Here is a 23,435-nt window from a genome sequence, read left to right as displayed (position 1 = left end):
ACTGGCAGAAGATAGGAACAGCCGGCCCGGGGGCCGTAGCTTCTGTTATCATACTACTTGGCTCCTCTTCATTGCCTCTTCTCTTCCTGTGTCTCTGCTTTCTATTTCTGCCTTTTTCCTTTATACGAAAAAACCTCCATACTTCCCACTAAAACAAGGAAAAAAAGAGGATAGTCACAGAACTAAAAAGTTAGCACAAGCAAGGAAGCCCTGAATTATTTGGTACTTCTCAACTTTTCTTGTTTCTGATTCCGTTTCCCCTCTCATTTCATTTCTTTCATGAGGAAGGGATGTGCTGAGGACTGGACCCAGAGCCTTGTCCATGCTAGGCACATGTTCTATTACAGAACTAAACACTAGCTCCATGTTTCTTTCCCTTAAGTAATTGGCTGAATTTTTAGAAATGTGTAGTTACTTAGAATTGTAGATGTAGGGAAGTCCTTGAAATGGATCTTATAGCCTAACTCTACCATGAAAAAAGCAGATTTTCAGAGAAGATAAAGGAGAGAGGATGAGAGAGAGAGAGGGAGAGAGAGAGAACAGAGAGACTGAGAGACAGAGACAGACAGAGACAGACAGAGACAGACAGACAGAAATAGAGAGAGGGCCTAGTTATTAGGAAGAGATGTTTGATCATTGTTACCATTCTTCTCACAATTGTCAAGGTCCATAAACCAGTTTAATGTAGGCCAGCCAATTCAACAGGCTATAAATCCAGGAATTTAATTCAGCTTCAGACATAAATAAAACAATGCATTACTTTGTCTGACAAATTTCTGAGAACTCATCATGGAAAAATTTCCTAAAATTCTACAGCTTTCTTCCCTATAAAACAACTTGCTTATTTCTGACTGGCAACTAAAGCCAAAATCCAATTCTGCAATAGGAAACAGGAGCTAGAGGCTGGTGAAATACTAAATTTGGAAATGAATGTGCATGTCACTAGGCCTCTGCTAGCTCTTCAGTTGCTTCATTATGGCACCTGTGGCTTTGAGGGTCCAGCCAGCTGGTAGAATTCAAAATCGTGTTCTGTGTTGGTGAAATGGCATGTTCCATCTTAGCAAGAAATGATGCTGTAGGAAAAGGCTTGATGAAATGTAACTACTTTATGGAATTTCATGAAATGTATCTTGTATGAAAATCAGCAGATGTTGTAGAGGGAAAGAAGACAAACATCATTGTTCTGAGAAATACTCATTACCTTACTGCCAGAATTTTCCAATGAAACTAGAAATAAGGTTGTTGTTCCCCAGCTAAAGTCATAGAATTAGCTTCCTTTACTTTTTATAGACAGTGGAAACACCACTCTATTTTCCCATAAAAGTCTGGTTGGTTATTTGATGTAACAACAACAAATGAAACACAATAACTAGAATAAAAACAGAACCAAGATATCAAGATAAAAGACATGACACAAGTTTGCTTTGATCTTTTCTGAAAAATATCATCTGCCTAGATTTTTACTTCTTGCATCCTCATCACAATTGAGGCCTTTATTGTAGCAAATTCAAGTGTGGTACCAGTTGAATCTGCTCTGAAGATAATGCCACTCTTTAGGAGAATTGTTGAGCCCAGAGCTTTAAAAGTAATACTTGTCAGAATCATGCTGAAATGGTGGTTGTCATGGAGACAATCAGTGTAGGAATTCTGGGATAGGACAGAGCCAGGTGGCTTCCAGAACGTATGCAGCCCAAAGTCCTTTTTCTTTCTTTCTTTTTTTTTTTTTTTGCCAGTCCTGGGGCTTGAACTCAGGGCCTGAGCACTGTCCCTGAGCTTCTTTTGCTCAAGGCTAGCACTCTGCCACTTGAGCCATGGTGCCACTTCCAGCTTATTCTGTTTTTTTCTGATACTGAGGAATTGAACCTGGGCTTCATGCATGCTAGGCAAGCACTCTGCCACTAAGCCACATTCCCAGCCTTCCAAAATCTTTTAACACCTCCTGGTTCATCAGTTCACCCCAAGAAAATATTTTCCCTCCTAAGACCAATGTGACATCCATGTTATTTCAGTCCTGTATCTTTTGTCTTTGTGGCTCTAAGAAGGACAATGGAACCTCAAGGCCTGTTGGTCTTGAGGTAAGCCATTTTTGATGTTGGTAATAAGCAATCATGAGGTCTATGAGATTTATGAGGTCTATGAATTATAGAGGACACTTTATATTGAAATAGAGAGGGCATTTGTTCTATGCTCATACATCATAGCATCTGCTTGGCAATCATCATTCTATAAGAAGTATGATCTTACAAAAGAACACTTTGGTGTTGTTGATACTAAGATACATCTCAGTCCATCCTCCATCTAAGAGTTAGGAGTCTCTTAGAGCCTGGAACTAGTAACAATAGCAACAAAAGCAGAAGTGTCTGGTTCAGAGAATGTTAGGATACTTCTTGGCCATGTGGTATCCATCAATGAGACATCTGATAGCGCTGCATACTGTTTGTGCCTGCTTCCAAGAGTGAAACTCCACATACATCAGTGGTGTTTCTTTTTTTAATGCTGGTTTCAGGGCTTGAACTCAGAGCCAGGTGCTGCCCCTCAGCTTTGTGTGCTCAAGACTAGAGCCTACCACTTGAACCACAGCTCCACGTCTGGCACTTTTTGGTGCTTAATTGGAGATAAGAATCTCACCGACTTTCCTACACAGGCTAGCTTTGAATCATGATCTGCAGATCTCAGCCTCCTGAGTAGTTAGGATTATAGACAGGAGCCACAGATGTCTGACTGTTATCTGTCCCCCCTGCCCCTCCAAGGAATCTCTCAGGCCCTGCTTTCTAATAAAGCCACCCACACAAGTTGAAGTAGGAGAAGGGGCCAAATTCATCTTTTCACAATCTATGCTACTATGTTCAGGACTTCCAAGATGCCCTGTTGCTACAGTTTGAGCTATTAGAATCTGGGTTTGTAATGAATGGAAAAACAGCAGAGTCATTCCAAAGCAATTTATTGGATAAACCAAAGAAACTGAGAGTGATGGAGCAAGAGAAGGAGAAAGTGCAAGCAAGCAAGCAAGAGACTTTAAGAAGATGGTCAGGAAAGCTGATGTGCTCAACCTTGATGTTTAATTGCTGAGATCAGTCATCTCAACCCCCAGAAGCCTTAGAGTAGTGTTTTCCAGCTGTGGCTGCACATCACAGCCCTCCAGGGAACTTTTAACAGGTGTCGATGTACACGTCCTGCCCTAGATCAATTAAGTCTGAATCTCTGGGGGTGGCTCACAAACATCAGCATTTATTCATGTTCACTGCTATCTGGAAGCATCAGATACTAGAAAACCATTGAATTAGGTTTCTAGACAATTTCATAGGACAGGATTTTTAAATCAGCCCTTTCAAGCGTACCCTAAGTTTATTCAAATATAAAACGTCAACATGATGAGTGTCAGGCCTCCGCAACCTTCACTGCTGATCTTTTGCTTCATGGTTTGTGTTATCAAGTGAATACTAGAGGTAGGTTTCTATGAACACAATTATATAGTATAAATACATAAAATATACAATATGGATATAAATTAAATAATATACATAATAAATAATAAGTCAATACAGAATGATGAATCTGTTAGAAATAAATTGGTTTATAACTATGTTTCTGGAATTTAGATACATAGTGGATTCACTTTCACCAGGTAGGCAATAGCCTCCTTTTTTGACTGGGCCCTAGAAAACTCATCCATTCCTTTATTCAGAGAACACGTGTGGAGCCCATGTTATGGACCAAAGCAGGTCCAATGGAGAGGGAGACGCAAGGAAAGGCCATGGAGCCCAGCAGTCTGCGTGGGAAAAGAGCATCTTTGTATTCCAGGCATCACTGTCAAAATAAACTACAGTGGACATCGCGAAAGGTTTGAGACTGGATTGATGGAGTCCAAGAAAGTTTAGAAGAGCTGATTTTGCCGATGTCCAAGGCATGAGAAATATATTTCCTGGAAGCTCCTAGAAGGGTTAAAAAAGCAAAATGAGGACAAAGAGGCTCAGAGACAGGAAAAGAATTCTTCTGGACCTCCTTCTTGTCCTCATCTAGAATTCATTAGTGAGAAACAAAACAAAGTCGGAGTGAAAATTCTGGACACTTAATGGCATTGGTAGATGAGATATGATTTTTGCCTACAGGAAGTTATAGTCTTAATGTGGGGTCAAAATTATGACCTGCATATCATTCTTTCCTTTAGGATTTCCCAAAAGCATATTGTTGAATCTGCTACAATTGAATGCACAATAAAACCTTCAGAGATGAATTAAAAACTTTGCGTAAGTTTCCTCAGCTATGGGCCTGAGACTTTGATATAGTTCTAACACCTTCTGATCATATGCCACCTTGCCATTTATTAGCATATGCTACTACTACGGCTACTACTAGTAGTAGTAATACTACTACTACTGGCCAGGGACTACTATTTGTAGTAGCAGTATAGTCCTGGCCAGGGCTTGGACTCAGGGCCTGTGTACTGTCCTTGAGTCTTCTGCTTAAGGCTAGGGGTCTACCATTTGAGCCACAGTTCCACTTCCAGATGTTTTGGTTAGAGTTTCAAAGACTTTCTTGCCCACGCTGGCTTTGAACTATAATCCTCATATATCACCCTCCCGAGTATGAGCCACTAGTATCTGGCTTTCTATCTTTATAGAACTTTGTGAGGTAGAGAAGATGAGACACACATTGTCATTCCTACTTTACTTGACTTGAGGAGTTAAATGATTGACACAGAGTTATGAAGCAACAAAGTAATGAATTGTTGTAGAATCTACATCATCCCACTTCTTATCTCTATCGAATTCCTCATGTATTTTTTCCCTTCTGGCCAAACACCAATTTATCACAAATGTTTCCATGTCACACCATTTAAAAGAAAGGAAGGCTTGTCCTGGTATGACTCAATTTAAGGAGAATGTGTTAAAGTTAATTCTTAGTCTCCAGTTCAGTATCTTAGCAACCACATACATATTTAGTCATGACTACTTCATTGCCTACAAAGCATACCCAATGCACACTTGGTTTCCTACATACGCCTCAAGCTGGATCATCATTTAATTGAAGTTTCACTTTAAAGACTCTAATGACTCTTTCATACGCAGAATCTTATTTTCCACCCTCTCTGGCATGCATATGATTTGTGAAATTCTAACACTTTCTCATCTTAAAATCTTTTGAAAGGAGATGATGTTTAGAAGGGCCTTTTTTTCAAAGTTGTTTTTGACTTTAGTAAACATGGGAATTTATATAGGTATGACCTTTGGGGAGAGCAATTTGATAGTATCAAAAACCTAAAACATGTTCTCTATTTGACTTGCTAATTCCACCTGTGTAATCTGTCCTAGGGCAAACAAATCTAAAATACAGTCCCAAATTTATGCAAAAAGTCTTCACTGAAGAATTATTTATAAATAATGAAGCATTATTCATAGCAGTGAGAAAAAGAAGGATCTTAAATAACTAATAATTTAGTGGGTAGGTTGAGTTAAATTTATATAGTCATAAAATGGACTATTGTACTTTCATTAGGATAAATAATTTTTTTGTGTTGGCCCTGGGTCTTGGATTCAGGACCTGGACACTGTGCCTGAGCTTTTGTGCTTAAGGCTAGTGTTCTACCACTTTGAACCACAGCTCCATTTCCAGATTTTTTAGTAGTTAACTGAAAGTCTCACAGACTTTTTTACTCAAGCTGGCTTCAAACCACAATCCTCACCTCTTAGCCTTTTGAGTAGCTAGGATTACAGGTGTGAGTCACTGGTGCCCAGTTTGCACACATCATTTTACGCCTTGCTTTTATTCTTAGTATGTCTAGGTTATTCTAAAGCAGCACATAATGATACACCTTTCGTTTTGTATTAGCATAGTAGTCCTACATGTGCATACTTTCAAATATAGCCAGTCCTATATTAGATGTCTGCACTGTTTTCTGTCTTTGCTCATCATAGACACTTTTTATACCTAAGAAATTTGCACATTTGTGAGGGTTTCTGTAAAATACATTGCGAGAAATAGATCAATTACCATTTTGTTCATTTATAATGTTGCCACAGTGTTTTCAAATAAAGGACACAGGATTGTAAAGATGTCAGTCCTCATAAACTGATATAAGATTTCAACATGATTTCAGTAAAAATATCTGTACAAGCCAGGCACTAGTTGCCCATGGCTGGAATCCTAGCTACTAAGAAGGCTGAGATCTGAGGGTCCTGGTTTGAAACCAGCCTAGGAATGAAAGTCCATGAGACTCCTATCTCCAGTTAAACAGCAGAAAACCAGAAGTGGCATTGTGGCTCAAAGTGGTAGACTGCTAGCGTTTGGCAAAGGAACTCAGAAACAGCCCTTAGGCCCTGAGTTTAAGCCCCATGACCTACCAAAAAAAGCCAGAAGTGGAGCTGTGGCTCAAATGGTAGAGTGCCAGCCATTCTTAAGTGGAAAATGTTCAGGGGCAGTGCCCAGGCCATGGATAACTATTTATATGACTGACTTCTTTCCTTATGACCTTCACATAACCTAACAAAGTACTGTGGAAGACCCTATCAATGCCACTTTGTTGAATGCTTTCTGGCTACGTTTACTCAGTGTATTTATTTTCTTATATAAAACAAAACTAAATACAGAGTATAGAATTTTGTATCAAAAACCTGCTTTTCCAACTAGAATTAAAAAAAAATACCTATGCTTTTGGAAAGTTGACACAGAAGTACTGTATACTGACAAATGCTCATGATGGATTAATACTCTTCATAACTTGAGCAACAGAGGCTTTTTGTGACCCAGAGAGACATGCTATATTCTAAAACAGAAATAACAGATGTGCATGCCTACCATAAAAAGAGACTTGCTCAGGGAGTGCCATTTACCCCAGGGAAGCCGAAGGGAGTCACAGATGAGAGAACAGTAATGCCTTTTATGGTTTCTTTTTAGAAACTTGATTCTTTGTACCCATTTACTTTGCATAATGAGGTTCATGCATAATGATATTCTCTGCTACTTATTTCTATTTGTTAACTATTTATATTTCTACTGTAGTTTTTAAAATGCATGAAATCTCATGAAATGGCCCTCAAAAAAGAAAAAAAAGAAAACTATATGCATGTGGGGAAATAGAAAAAGTCAGAGATAGTTATTTAGTTATTAGATTCAGGTGAACAGGAGTTGTGAGTTGAGAGTCAGTAATGGAAAGGTTCTTCGTGGTTGGGTTCCATTATTTTGCTTGCATGTAGGCCAGATAGGCCTTGAACACACTACATAGCTTGAGTTGGCCTCAAACCTGTGATTCTCCTGCTCCTATCACCCCAGTGCTGGGATTGCAAGCATCTACCATCATGCATGGTTCACCCAAGGGTATTTCATGAAGTCACCAAGGACTCAGACTCCTTCTATCTTATTACATTACCATTGCCAAACATTCATTTATAAATTAAGATGAAAGGCAGGACCCAAGCACCACATCAAAATTCTGGACAGCAGAGGAAAAGATGAAGAACACAAGTGAGTAATGGACATGTTCCAGCTTTCTTAAGCAAATTGTCTGGCAACAAATCATGAGACCCTTCATCTCACATGTCATTGGCCAGATATAATCACATGCCCATAACTAGCAGCAAGGGATAAGGGGAAATGTATTCTTTTGCTGTATCTAGCTAAAAATAAGGGTTTCCACTACAACGGAAAAAGGAATGTTTGATACTAGGGGCAAGAGTACTTGAGCCAGAAGTTGCTCATTGTGTCTTCTTTGTGTGGCTCCCAATGGCTGGCCTTAGGATTGATGCTAGCCCACAACATAGAATTCACTGGGCACTGTTCAAATATAACACATTTGTGCCATGTGCCCATTCTTAAACAGTTTTCTTTATTTCTTTATTGTCAAAGTGAAGTACAGAGGAGTTACAGTTTCATACGTAAGGCAGTGAGTACATTTCTTGTTCAACTTGTTACCTCCTCTCTCATTTTCTCACGGCCTCCCCCTCCCCATTTCCCTCTCTCCCCAATGAGTTGTACAGTTGGTTTACACCACATAGTTTTGTAAGTATTGCTGTTGCATTGGTTTGTCTTTTTATCTTTTGTCCCTCAGTTTTGGTATTCCCTTTCCCTTCCTTAGTTTCAATACATGTATATATAATATCCAGGGTAGTAAAATCAGTTATGTGATATCAGGGGTAAAACCTTGGGAAGAGAATATGAAAAAAAGGCACAGTTGCACATGGCATGTTGAAAATAACAACAACAGTGATATACCACTTGTTTCCATTTCACATAACATCATCTTATGTGTTTATATGAGCATAGCTATTGAGCTATTGTGATCTTCTGCTAGGACTATCCTAGACGTGTACTAATTATTCCCAATGATGGAAACCATAGAGTCCATGTTTCTTTGGGTCTGGCTCACTTCACTTAGTATGATTTTTTAAAAGTCCTTCCATTTTCTTGCAAATGGGACTGTGTCATTCTTTCTGATAGAGGCATAGAATCCCATTGTGTATATGTACCACATTTTCTTGATCCATTCCTCTTCTGAGGGGCATCTGGGTTGGTTCCATATTTTAGCGATGAACAATTGTGCTGCAGTGAGCATAGTTGTGCTGGTGGCTTTAGTGTGGTTTGCTTGTAATCTTTTGAGTAGATGCCCCAAAGTGGGGCTGCTGGGTTTTAGGGGAGCTCTATGTTTAGTCTTCTGAGGAAGCCCTTTAAACAGTTTTCTTTAAGAGATTGTCCTTTTTGCATTTTTGTTACATATTATTTCCTGGATATTTTATGCTATCATGTTTCTTTTCTGAAACCAGGATAGAAATTTGTAGGGGTGTTGGCCATCCACATCAGTGGGTGTCACTCATTCCACGTAGCTCTCCATTGCCCACCCTCATAATTTCTGTGAGACTGTCCCTTGTCCTCATTGACAAGGACATACTGATTTCGACTTCCTCTTGACATTCCAGATTGCTCTTGGAGACAGAGGAATGCCCCAATGTGTCTTCTTGGGTCCTCTGTAAGACCGTTTTGCCCAAATCATACCCATGAAGAGGTCTCAAGACAAAGACCCTGCTGCCCCTGTGCATGGCTGCCTAGGATCCCTCTTCCACAGATCACGGGCCATAGTTTAGAAGGCTGTTGGCTTTAGTACTATTTGCTTATTTGTGTGATTTGAATCTCTTTATATGATAAGAAGGTTGGAAGTGAGTAGGCTAATTTAGGTCTGGCAAGCTTTCATGACCATTTTCTTGTTTTTCTTTTCTCATCCATAAAATGCTTCTGCAATTCCAAGCAGCACATTCTTTCCTTATCATATAAGCAGGAAGGTGTACTCCTTTGCTTTCTTTCAAGGAAGAAAAAAGTCTTCCTAGAATTTTGGTCTTAAGTCACTATGCAGAATTGATTCACTGATTGACCACGTTGGTTTAGAACCATCTTAGTGGCTTGGTACAATGTCACTCAATATCTCAACATTTCTATGAGGTAGGTTTCATTATTTTCTTCATCTTGCAGATGAAGAACCTGAGTCATAGAGAGGTGAGATTATCTTACATTCTAGGGTCACTCTCAAGTGAGCAGCTGAAGCAGGAATGAATCTCAAGCTTTCTGAATTTAAAGCCTATTCTACTCATCCACCCTTTTGAGTCATATTGGAGCTTGAACTCATGGCCTTGTCCTTTCAGGTACTCTACACTTGAGCCATATAACCAACCCAGTATCTATTAGCTCGTAGAATTTGCTGAATTTGAATAGACTCACAGCTCTAAGTTGAAATTATTAATGGCTATTTGTAGGTGGCAAAGAATAAAGAACACAATTTTGGGGGTCTAGGTATGTGTAAGATTATCTTAGTCTGGGGCTGGGGATATAGCCTAGTGGCAAGAGTGCCTGCCTCGGATACATGAGGCCCTAGGTTCGATTCCCCAGCACCACATATACAGAAAACGGCCAGAAGCGGCGCTGTGGCTCAAGTGGCAGAGTGCTAGCCTTGAAGAAGCCAGGGACAGTGCTCAGGCCCTGAGTCCAAGCCCCAGGACTGGCCAAAAAAAAAAAAAAAAGATTATCTTAGTCTGTTACTTGTTGTGTGATGTCAGATTATATAACTTCTTAGAATTTGCACTTAAAAGGCATAATACCACATACCTTATCGGATTACTTTCATCAGGATTAAGTTTGATAAAGCTTGGCAAGAGCTTTGCACAATTCTAGATCTGGTAGCTGCCATTAGTCAGCTAACTTTGGACGGCAGTCAAATACGAACACTCTCCAGCTGATAAGGTAAACCATAAAATGTTGTTATAAGCATTAGAAAAATACAGCAGAAGCTGGCTTCTGATGAGTTAAGGTCTGCCAAAAAGGATGCTCCCCTAGTCTACACTGGAGCCATGTGTGGTTGAACGTAGTCAATTTTGGAAGTCAGCTTGCTAAAATAATGAAGAGAGAAAATTATTTTGATATGTAGAAAAGTCTTGCTATCTTCCACCTGGGAGTTAGCATGAGACAGAATAGTCTCTGTTCTTAGTAGCTCACAGTAGCCTTTTGCCTCATGAGTATATAGCACCTGACACTGAGAATGTGTCCAAATTTGTCACACACTGAGAAGATAAAGGGCTTCTTCTAGGAACTGAAAAGGAACTTGCCAAATAACTCAATAGATTTAAACACTTACCTTTGCCATTGTAAGTCCACAGAGATGGTGTTTCTGCTCCTTCAAAGTTTTCTGAGTTTCTGAATTTTGTGAAATGGAAGAGGATTGTGTTATAATTTGGAGCTTGAATATCTCCCAAAGGAAAGCCCATGACACTACTGGGAAGTGGTGGAACATTTAAGAGGTGGGACCTAGGGGGAGTGGTTAGACATCTGCACTATTCCTGACTGCCGTGAGGTAAACAGCTTCTTCTGCCATGTTCTCCCCACCACATCACACTACCTTATCAAATGATCAAAGAAATCAGGGGCCCTCAGATCACATGGTCTGAAGCTTCTAAAACTATAGGCCCAAATAAACCTTTCATCCTCCTTTAAATGGACTAACTCAGTTATTTGTTACAGGAATGGAAAGCTGACAAACAAGTGGGTTATAGAAACTCCTGAATTAATGTAAATTGTCATATTCTCAGTAAGAGCAGGTTGGGAGTTCAAGCTTCCCCCCAAAAGCAGTGCTCTTAATACATTGGGAAGCCAATGCTTGTATTTGACAGAGTCTTAGAGGAGGATCGAAATGACCAAAGATACTTTGCAAAGAAATTAGTGTAAAATTTCCTTCTTACCACAGATAATCTTTCTTTGTATCTCTTAGCAGTTTAATTACAGCTTTACTGACATATAATTCATGTACTACACAATTCATCAAACTATGCATTCAATACATTTTATTAAAGTCACAGAATTGTACAACCATCATTGTAATTTGAGGTTTGTTGGGAATTGAAACCAAGGTTTGATGAATATAAGTATGTACCCTACCATTGAGCTACACTACCAACGCCATCACCACAGTTGGTTCTAAAATATTTTCATAAAACCCAAAAGAAATTTCACAGTATTCATTAGCATTGACTCCCCTCCCTCACAAGTTCCTCCAGGCCCTGCCAACCATCTTTCTTTCTTTATGGATTTTCTTGTTCAGGAGACATTTCATATACTAGATAGAACAATACAATATTCAGATGCTGTGCTGAGCCATTATGTCAGTTAAACAGACTAGAGAGACCCATAATTGTCATTAAATGGGTATACTCATATAAACAGACTATTATGCAATCATATAGAAACAGATGGATCTGACCATAAAATTGTCTAGTAAAATAACTGAGCGATTTGTAAATTAACACTTCTTTGGTTAAAACCGTATTTTTGGCTTGTAGTATTATTAGTGTTTTTTTTTTTAAACACTAGCCTTCTTTATATTTCGTTTATACTTTGGTCTTCCTGAAAACTCCCTGCCATTCTATCTGGGCTCATTACAAAGAGAAGGGTTGAGATGTAGAATATAGACCGATAAATAAGTCCTCTTTAGTTTTTAAATTTCAAAACCTGCTTTGTACTCTTGCTTTTTCTAGCATTGTGAGGTGGGCCTCTTTGAAGCACAGTGTGCACTGGTACAGGGCTGCATGCACTAGGAGGGAGGGGTGTCCTGTAAATCTTTGCATAACAATACCACAACAACACCTAGCAGTAGCCTTGCCATTACCTGACAGCATTGAAGGCTAGAGAATCAGGGGAAGAGATGAGTTCAAATCCGGCTTCTCCACCCCCTCAACCCCCTGTGCATCTAGATTTCAAGAAGCTGATCATATTCTTTTGTCTCAGCTGCTTAAGCTGGGTACCCTTGGCTCATGCCTGTCAATCTAGCTACTCAGGAGGCTGAGCTCTGAGCATCTTGGTTCAAAGCCAGCCCAGGCAAGAAAGTAAATGAGACTCTCATCTCCAATTAACCAGCAAAAAGCCACAAGTGGAGCTGTGGCTTAAACAGTAGATGAGTAGCCTTGAGTAAAAACCTAAGGGAGAGCTAGGTGCTGGTGGCTCATGCTTGTAATCCTAGCTAATTAGGAGGCTGAGATTTGAAGATTGCAGTTTAAAGCCAGCGTAAGGAAGAAAGTCTGTGAGACTCCTATCTCCAATGAATCACTAGAAAATCGGAAGTGGAGCTGGGGCTCAAAGTGGTAGAGTGCTAGCCTTGAGTACAAAAGCTCAGGGACATCACCCAAGCCCTGAATTCAAGCCCAAGCACCAGTACTGGCACACATGCACACACACACATGCATACACTTGCACACACCCCATACATGCACACACATGCACACACACACATTCATACGCTTGCACACACCCCACACGACAACTTCCTTCTTCAAGCATGTAGTACAATTGCATACCTCTTTTCTCCAATGCAGGCTGTGAATCTGTACTGACTGATAGGGTTCTGCAGGATGTTGAGTGTGTCATCCATGTAGCTGATGAGTATGTGACATGTGGCTAGTATGACCCACCCCCAAACCACATTAAACATCACACATGGTTAGTGACTACTGTACTGCTGTGGACAGCACTCTTCCTCTGGAAATCAGCCCTGACCTAGGACTTGGAATTTATTTGGAAGGGTAAGGGGTGGCAAAATGGGGCAGAAACAAACAAACAGGCAGCTAGGAAAGGGAAGAACGTTGCTAAGGGGGTCACACTGAGGCCAACTTGAAGTTGAGATCATCTACCCCAGAGGTGACAGAATTGGCCTATGTGTCCACCCATTTCCACTAGTGATTGAGTGGGAACTGCCTCTTGGGTGTGTGACTGTTGGCGCGTCATGTATCCGGAGCATGGCTGACACTGTGGCCTGAGAGCTGCCTTCTCTTGTGCTCAACTCCCAAGGCTGTTCTCTAAGCATGATCATAAGATGTATACTTACAGATATTTTTGCATCTATAAATGCACATGTGGAGATATATGTATTTATTTCCATTTAGACAAATGGCCTTATTCCATACATTTCCTTCTGCACTTGGCTTCTTGTACTTAATGGCATATCCTGGAAATATTCCATTGGAGTCATTTCTTTAATTTCCTCTTCTTGGCTCTGTTTAGCACAAAAAAGTTCAGTCTGGAAGAGAAAAAAGAGCTGCAGTGGTTTGCCTGAAAGAATGCAAAGAGGCTCGTGTTGAGCTCATGGTTTTAAAAGGCAAGCTGTTGAGACAGCAGAGTGGATCAAGGCATTTCAGGATGGTGTGCTTTTCCTATTAACAACTGGGATTTGCTTGGTGCAAAACTCAGGCATTTGGGGCTGGCTAGACAACACAGTCTGCAATCAGTGCAGACTTCCACTAGTTTACCTGGGTTGGCTTTGAACTGTGATCCTCAGATGTCAGCCTCCTGAGCAGCTAGGATTACAGGCGTGAGCCACCAGTGCCCAGTGACTTGTGTCATTTTTGATGGCTCTGGATGTTTCATGGTTCTGATCTTTTGTCTTTTTTGTGGAGATGTTAGTGACTTTTCAGCTCCAACTCAATGGGCTTGATGTACACTCAAGGTCTATGCACACAAGTATACGAGACACAGTATTGTTGTAAGGCACAGATAGTAGTACAAACTAAGTGAATAATTTTCACACATTCCCTTCACTTCTCCCTTGCTTAAACATGTAAACCAACAATTTTTTTCTTTGGTTCTAGTAATACAGTTTGAATTCAGAGTCTGCACATGGGTTTTTTTGCTCAGGGCTGATGCTCTACACTAGAGTCATACCTCTACTTTGGGCTTTTTGGTGGTTAATTGTTGATAAGAGTCTCACATTCCTCCTTGGGCTGGCTTTGAATTGTGATTCTCAGATCTCAGCCTTCGGAGTAGCTAACATTATAAGCACAAGCCACCAGTGCCTGGCCTGTGTTTTGATACTAATCATATAGCTTTTCTAAGTAACATTTGAATTCAGGAAGGAGCAAATTATTTATGTGGATCCTTACCTAGAGGGTAAGCCATTTCCAGATAGAGAAATGTTGAGTACAAACCTCAGGGCTGAGAGTATGTATGTCAGGCTGTTCTGGATCAGTATTTTCCTTGCTAAGGGGTAGCAGAATCCCATGAGTGCCTCATTTACAACGCAGAGTCCAATTTTTGTTTAAAATGTAGAGTCTGATTCTTGAGCAAAATCTGCATGTCTAATGAGCTCCCAGTTGGTGCTGATGCTACCAGTTCTGGGAGCACATTTTGAGTAGCAAACTTCCTAGAAAAGAGTTAGGAGCCTTGTAGGCAGACAAGAAGAAAGTAGGCAAGCAGAATGCACCAGTATTAGATAACGAAGGGCCAGATCTTGCCACATGTTATAGGCCAGTAGGAACTTGAACTGCTATTGCAAATGACATGGGAACAAAAAGTGATTTGATCTGGCCTCTGTTCTAGAAGCATCTTTGTGGGGGCTTGGTGGAAAATAAATGGTAGTAGGGCAAGGTTCGGTAGGGAACTATAGAACAAATCTAAGTATGAGAAAGGTGCTGTTACTTTTCACAGGGGGGCTGACAAAGGGACAGGAAGTAGGTAGAGCTGATATGATTCCCAATGGGTTGACTATAGAGATGAAAGAAGTCCTACAGTATCTGGAAGAAAGAAATGCCATTTCTGCCCCATCTTTTCTCACTCCAATATACAAGTATTACTTCCCTGGGCTAGGCCCCATTGCTTCTCATAGTTGTAATTACCTTCAGACAGAAACTTCCCACATCTCTCATAAAGATCCATATCTGTCATGAAGTTCTAGCAGCTGCTCAGAGTCTGTTTTTTTAGAGAAGACCTGCAAAGGTTTGAGTCCCTTCTGAAATTCATGTTTGGAAATTAACCCTTAACATGAAATATTAAGAGCTGGTAAGGGCTCTTCCCTCATGAACGGATTCACCTATTTGTGCTAATGCACTGTAAAAGCCAATTGGGCTAGATCTCATACATGTTCCGTGTTTTTCACCATGTTATGTCCTATACCATTTCAGGACACTGTCAACTGTTGATATCCAGCAAGAAGTTCATATCTAGATGCTATTCCATGACTTGGGCCATGACCCAAACAAAACCTAGTGTCTTTATAATTTCCTGTTTGTGGGATCATTTTTATTATCAACAGAAAATGGACTAGACTTCAGAAAATGGCTGCTACCTGCACACGCATGTGTGTGTGTGTCGGGGGTGTGCAGGAGGTACCAGGACTTGAATTCAGGGCCTGGGTGCTGTCTTAGCTTTTATGCTCAAGGCTGGCATTCTGCCTCTGGAGCCACAGCTCCCCTTCCAGGTGTTTTGGTAGTTTATTGGAGATAAGAGTCTCATGAGCTTTTCCTGCCCGGGCTGGCTTTGAACCATGATACTCAGATATAGCCTTCTGAGAAGCTAGGATTACAGGCATGAGCCATTGGTGCCCAGGGCTTCATGATCTTCTCCTTATCATGATAACAGGGTATGGAGGGTGAGGAGCTGTGAGATATTTACAAATCCTGACAGAGCCATCCTGATGCCACCATGTTGTTTCCTAATCAGGTTAATCCACTTTAAGAAACCCATACATCTAGAAATCTTCCTTTCTGATTCCTTTATCACTGGATCAAAGTCTCACATCCATGCTACTCCATGTGGGGTCCATGGATCTGCATGGTAGCAACTCCCAAGAGCTTGGCAGAAATACACAATCACTAACCCCACCCAGACTCACTGAACCACAGGCAAGGCCTGTGAATTTGTGTTTGAATGAGTTTACCAGGAGACTCTAGCTTATGTTAATGGCTATCACCACTCATAGTGAACATCAGTAGGTTGTCACACCCTATCCAGATCTGTCAATGTAGCCTAGTAGGCTTCCTTCTCAGTGTACTAATGACACCTGGGGAAGCTTTAAAATTAACAACAGTGATGACTAGGCCCCTCCCCCCCCAGCCAGGAATTCTGATTTAATTGGGCTGGGGTGGGATCCAAGTGATTCTAATGTGAAGTCAGATCTGAAAATCTCATTGAGTCTGGCAGATGGAGCTACATTCTGTTTCCCATACAGAACAGTGTTTCCTGCCTCACACGGCTCTCTCTTCCTGGAGTACTCGTCTGTGCCACCTCCTGGTTGCCAATTCTGTCCATTTGAGAAAGCAGAGGCTGAACAAGATTCTTCCACATTGGCCAAGATCCATGCCTGCGTTTATTCCTGAGTGTCCTAGCCGTATTTTTTTTCACTGCCCCAATTGTCCACTACCTTCTTCTCCTCTCTTACTACATAATGGGTTTTTTTTGGGGTAGGATCCATGTTTCATGTTTCATCTGTTTCTTATTTCCTAATGACCCAGAAAATTCGTTATGAAAAAAAATCGTTTCATGCAGCACTAGAGACAATTCATTTTGTATGTGAAGCGGTGGTAGTGGGTGCTAGTTTACTTGTGACCAAATAGCACCCATAGGTTGGATGCTGCTAAAGTAAAGCCTCATTCCAGTCAATGAAAGGGTGTTTCTCAAATGGTGTTCATGAAGTAATGTTCTGGCATATTTGAAAACTATTCTTGGGGAAAAATTAAAATTGGGAAATATGAAACACCACACTTTTTGGTGCCAGTCCTGGGGCTTGAGCTCAGAGCCTGGGGGCTGTCCCTGAGCTTTTGTGTTCAAGGCTAGTGCTTTACCACTTGAGCCACAACTCTACTTCTGGCTTTTTTACTGGTTAATTGGAGATGATAGTGTCATGGACTTTCCTGCCTGAGCTAGATTTCTACCACAATTCTCAGATCTCAGCCTCCTGAGTAGCTAGGATTGCAGGCCCGAGTCACCAGCTCCTGGATTACCACATGATTTTTATATATCACTCTTTCAGCTATTCTCCCATCTCTCAACCTCAGCTTCCAAATCCAATATACTTTTTTCCCATTATTTTCTCACAGAGCAGAAATTATCATAAAAGTACTCATTTTTTAAATTTTGTTGACAAGGTGATGTACAGAGATAAAAGTACTCATTTGAGAATAAAAAAGTCAGTTCCTCATGGCATATTTAGAGTGTTCAAATACCATCTATATTGAGTTCTTTATTTTTGTCACCCTGAAAGGAAATTCTGGATCTATTAACAGCCATCCGCCATTTTCACGTAAACTTCAGGTCCTGGAAAATAGTCATTCATTTTCTGTCTTCATGGACTGTACTGATTCTGGGCCTATCCTATCAATGAAATTATGCAGTATGAGTCCTTTTATGTCTGGCTTCTTTTGCTGACATAGCTTCGAGCTTTCTCAATTTCTGTTACCGATACTTTTCTACTTGCCCCATCCCCCATATTTGGTTTGCCAAAAATTCAGCCCTTAGTTCTCTTTCCTTTTAATCTTTGTAGCCTCCCTAAAAGGCTTATTCTAGGCTAGTTACCAGCGCCTCACACCTATAATCCTAGCTACTCAAGAGGTTGAGAGCTGAGGTTTGCCATTAGAACCCAGACCAGGAAGGAGATTCTGAGAGACTTATAAATTACAACCACAAATAGACCAGTTGCTCCATTTCTGCCTCTGCCCTAAACAGCTCTCCCGTGTAGTAAATGTCTACCAAACAATTCTGAACACAGACAAACCTCTTTTGTCTGTTTTCCTCCTGAGACCCTATCCAATCAATGCAAGTCTTCCCAGTCTCCCAAGCCAGAGGCTGGGCCTTTCCCTCCCTCTCAAGGTGGCAATTATAGCACAAAGACAAGAGCGCAGAGACTCAAAACCCGGCTCATTCTTCACTTCTGCCAGACTAGCTTGCTGGCTTTGGGCAATGTTTCCTATGTTCATTTATGCATCTGAAGAATGAGAAATTGCCCTTTCAGCAATTGTGCTGGGATCAAATGAGGGAGTGAAGGTGACATGCACAGCACACAGCTTCCTAAGCCATCGCATATTGCCCATCTCCACAGCAGCCACAGGAACTGACAAATAGCGCACATTCAGTGGCTTAAAGTAACACAAATAGATCCTCTTACACTTCTGGAGAGCTGAACGGAGTCTTGCTGGGTTACAATGGAAGCATTGGCAAGGCTGCTTTTCTTCTGAAGCTCTAGGGGAGAATCCATTTTCCTGACTTTTCCAATGTCTAGACTGTGCTGCTATGCCTTGAGGCACAGCTCTTCCCCTCACCATTTCCTTTGCCCACTTCCCCCCACCTGCCACCGTCTTGTAGGGATCCTAGTGATAATATGGCTCCCACCCGGGGAATCCACAATCAGTTTCCCCATGCGACGATCCTTAATTTCAGCACATCTGCAAAGTTCCTTTTGGCCACATAAAGGAACATCATTACAGTTTCCCAGGATAAAGTAAAGACCTTGTGTGTGGGGATCATACCATTTCTAAGGTCTATATCAACAACCTGGCCTTTGCCTGTTAACTTCCCATTCTATTGAAGGCCAATCCAAAGCTCAACGGATTGTCAAAGTGATGTACAGAGAGGTTACAGTTTCATACATTAGGCATTGGATACATTTCTTTTTTTTTTCAAATTTTTATTATCAAACTGATGTACAGAGAGGTTACAGTTTCATACGTTAGGCATTGGATACATTACTTGTACTGTTTGTTACCTCGTCCCTCAGGATACATTTCTTGTACTGTTTGTTACCTCCTCCATCATTCCCCCCTCCCCCTCCCCCTCTCCCCCCCATGAGTTGTTCAGTTGGTTTACACCAAACAGTTTTAAAAGCATTGCTTTTGTAGTCGTTTGTCTTTTTATCCTGTGTCTCTCGATTTTGGTATTCCCTTTCAGTTTCCTAGTTTTAATACCAGTATACACAGTTTCCAATATACTCAGATAAGATACAGAGATAGTGCAAGCACAACCACAGGAAGGGGATACAAGAGGATCAACAACAATAGAAGCTACAGTTTCACATAGTATGTTGAAAATAATTACAACAGTGATATAACAGTCATTTTCATAACATGCAGTTCATTTCACTTAGCATCATCTTGTGTGTTCATAAGGGTATAGCTACTGGGCTCTTGTGATCCTCTGCTGTGACTAGCCTAAACCTGTGCTAATTATTCCCTATGAGGGAGACCATAGAGTCCATGTTTCTTTGGGTCTGGCTCACTTCACTTAGTATAATTTTTCCACGTCCTTCCATTTCCTTACAAATGGGGCAATGTCATTCTTTCTGATAGAGGCATAAAATTCCATTGTGTATATGTGCCACATTTTCCTGATCCATTTGTCTATTGAGGGGCATCTGGGTTGGTTCCATATTTTGGCTATGACAAATTGTGCTGTGGTGAACACTGTTGTGCTGCTGGCTTTAGTGTGTTCTTGTTTGTGGTCTGTTGGGTAGATGCCCATAGAGGGAAAATAATCAAGATCACAATACAGAGAGAGAAATGAACCTAAATAGAAAACCAGAATATTAGATCAAGAATTGGGAAGACACAGCTTTTAACAAGATAGCTATAATGAAAGGAACAAATGATCATCTCTCAATCCCAACTCTCAACATTAATGGACTTAATTCTCCAATCAAACGACATAGGCTCATAAGTTGGATCAAAAATGAAGATCCATCTTTCTGCTGCCTCCACGAGACACATCTATCCAGCAAAAGTAGACATCTTCTAAAAGTGAAAGGCTAGAATCAAATCTACCAAGCAAATGGCCCCCATAAGCAGGCTGGAGTTGCAATCCTAGTATCAGATAAAATTGACTTCAAATTAAAAATGGTAAGAAGAGACAAAAAAGGTTACTACATACTAATAAAGGGATCTCTCCTACAGGAGGATATAACCATCCTAAATATCTACACACCAAATGCAGGAGCACCCAACTTCATCAAACAAACACTACTGACTCTAAAAACACTCATAGACCTAAACACATTGATAGTTGGGGACTTTAACACTCCACTGTCACGTCTTGACAGATCAACATGCCAAAACTTGAACAAAGAAACCACAGAACGAAACAACTGCATAGACCAACTAGACTAAACCGACATCTACAGAATATTCCATCCAGCAACACCAGAATACACATTCTTTTCAGCAGCACATGGAACATTCTCCAAAATAGATCACATCTTAGGCCACAAAGAAAATCTGTACAAATTCAGAAGTATCAAAATAATTCCCTGCATTCTCTCTTAATATTTGTTCTGTATATCCTTGTCTTCATTTCACCTGAAAATTTTTTTGTTGGTTGTGGGGCTTGAACTCAGGGCCCGAGTGTTGTCCCTGAGCTCTTTTTGCTCAAGGCTGGTGCTCTATCACTTTGAGTCACAGTGCCACTCCTTGTCTTCATTTCAATACTCAGGCTAATCCTCCCTGGTCGCAGCTCCCGACACCCCGATTTTTTATTATTATCTCCAGTTCTTCTTTGCTGACAGTTAAGTTCAAAACTCCTTACTGGAACCTTACCTAAGTTGCTTCTCACACCTTGGATCATACTTCATTTGGAATGAAATGATCAAAGTCCTGATTTTGTGCAGGACCATTTGATTCTGTGTCAGGCCTTGAACCTCTGGTAATTCTGAGTTGGCTTCAAAGGACTAGAGGGATGCCAAAATGTTCACTGTTCCATTGCAAAACTAAGCCCACTTAAGCAATTTTACAGCTTGCCCCTGCTTTAGACTATGATGACATGTATGAAGTATATACAATCTTTTAAAAAAAACTGCATGAAGAGCAATGCATGCATGTTTTCTGGGAAAATCCAGAACTTCCCCAGTCAACTCTTTCTTGGCAAGTCCTTTTAGGTAATCATAAAATATGAGTGTTCAAAATATCTAGCAAGCTGGGAGAAGGTGGTTCAATGGAAGATCAATTTGCCTAGTCCCTCAGTTGCTAGCACTGCCAAAAAACAAACAAACAACAACAAAACGAAAACACCCTTGTCCCAAGTATTACTGGGCACTTGTGGCTGATATCTGTAATCCAAACTATTCAGAAGGCTGGGATCTGAGGATCACTGTTTAAAGCCAGCCCAGGGAGGGAAGTTCATGAGACTCCTATTGCCAATTAAACACCAAAAAGCTGAAAGTGGAGCTATGACTCAAGTGGTAGAGCACCTGCCTTGAAAAAAAGCTCAGGGACATTGTCCAGTCTTCCAGTTCAAATACCAACAAACACACACAAACACCCCCCCCCCCAAGTATACATTGATGAGGAAACCAAATATTATAGTTTCTGACATCACATTTTGTAGGAGTAAAAAATCGTGTCATCAGAGGAGGATAACAAAGGAGAGTCTGTACATTATGTAAAACAGAATTTAAGACATTTAAGTTAGAAAAGAGAAATCTTTAAGCCAACATATTTTAAGTTTGAATGCCTGCCACAGGGATGAGAGCTTGTTCCTACACATCTATAACGTGCTCTTCATCCAAGAAAGAGTAGAAAGGGTCCTCAGTTTGGGTGTGATATTGAATTGGCTGGCCAGTTCATTTCCTTGCAATACTGTGATTCTAAAGGTCAGGAGAGATGGTTAGTGGCACATCCAGAATTCTAGAAGAGTTTTGAGAAAAGAGCTAAAAGTACAATCTGTATTCCATGCTCCAGTAGCAAAATTCTGTAGCTTACATGTAAAAAGGAACCAAGGGATGTGATTATTTGCAAAAGCAGCAGCATTGGTCGAGTGTCGAGGGCTCACACCTCTTATCCTAGCTACTCAGGAGACTCAGAACAGGGGATCACAGTTCAAAGCCAGCATGGACAGTGTTTGCCCCCCCCCCACTATTAGATATTAAATCCAGGGTCTCATGCAGGCCAGTGCTTGACCAATTGAGCCTTGGCCCCGCTCAGTGCTTTTTATTACTTATTAGGTGTCAATACTAGGTTTTTGAACACAGGGCGTAGCATTGTTAGCTTTATCCATGCAAGGCTGGCATTCTACCACTTGATCCACACTTCTATTTCTAGCTTTTTAATGGTTAACTGAAGATAAGCATCTCTTAACTTCATTTGCCCAGGCTGGCTTTGAACCATGCTAAGAGGGCTCTCTACTACTTGAGCCACAATCCCAACCCCTTTTACTCCCATTGTTTTTCAAATAGGGCCTTGTGTTTATGCCCAGGCTGGCCTGGACTTCCCACATACTTGGGATGGCAGGTATGCTACTGTGCCCAATTCTGTTGGTTGAGATGGGAGCCCTTGAAGTTTTTGCCCCCAGTAGCCTCAAACTCAAGTCTTCCCAGTCTCTTCGGAGTAATTAGGATAAGACTGTAAGGCCATAGACTGGGACCCATTGAGAATGTGGTCCAGATTTTACATTTTTCAGGCAGCTAGTAAAAAGTCTTCTGTTGAGTAGGCTGGCTCACATCATCAAAACAGCAACAGTAGCTCTGTATGGATTCTTTGGGGGCACTTGGAGCTTTGTAGGAATTCCCCTACTAGGCTGATTCTGTGTCCTATCAGCTGCATCCCTCCTTTACCACCTAGCCCGCGTTCTATCTATGCCATTTCCCCAAGAATTCGCTCGGTCTCCTTCTAGTGTGCTGTCTGCAGAAAGTTCATTTCACAATCGGGAAGTGCTCTCTGTGAGCTAACTGGTACCAATTTGTCTAGCATTCTCCATACTCAGCACATAAGGAAACAGCTCCAGTCTCTCCTCACTACTGGGACATGCCCTAACACAGAAAGGGATTTGACAGCCTTGAGCCTTCCCTGATCACCACCTTCCTCCTTCTCATTAGATTTTGCTTTCCCACCACTGGAGACATTTGCCAATGTTTCAGGTATGCTTGCTTGTCCCAGTGGTGATGGGGTATTAGTGGGACTGAGTGGGCTGAACACCCCACAGCACACACGGCGGTTACCCTACCCACAACAAGGAACCACCTGGCCCCAAACCTCAGCAGTGCTGAGGCCAAGAAGCCCTGGCCTACTGTGTCCCATGCTTCCCCAAGATGCCTCCAGCAGTGCCCAGATGCACCTGCTCTGTCCACAGGCTTTGGTTTGTGTTTGAGTCACATTTATTTTATTTCTCTGCTTAGGCATAAGCATTTCTAACAGAAAGGAGAAATAGCTTGATTTGAAATTTTAGTC

This window comes from Perognathus longimembris, chromosome 28 (genome assembly GCF_023159225.1).
Source record: "Perognathus longimembris pacificus isolate PPM17 chromosome 28, ASM2315922v1, whole genome shotgun sequence".
Classification (NCBI taxonomy): domain Eukaryota; kingdom Metazoa; phylum Chordata; class Mammalia; order Rodentia; family Heteromyidae; genus Perognathus; species Perognathus longimembris.
The sequence above is the reverse complement of the archived record's forward strand: the minus strand, read 5'-3'. Positions refer to the sequence as shown.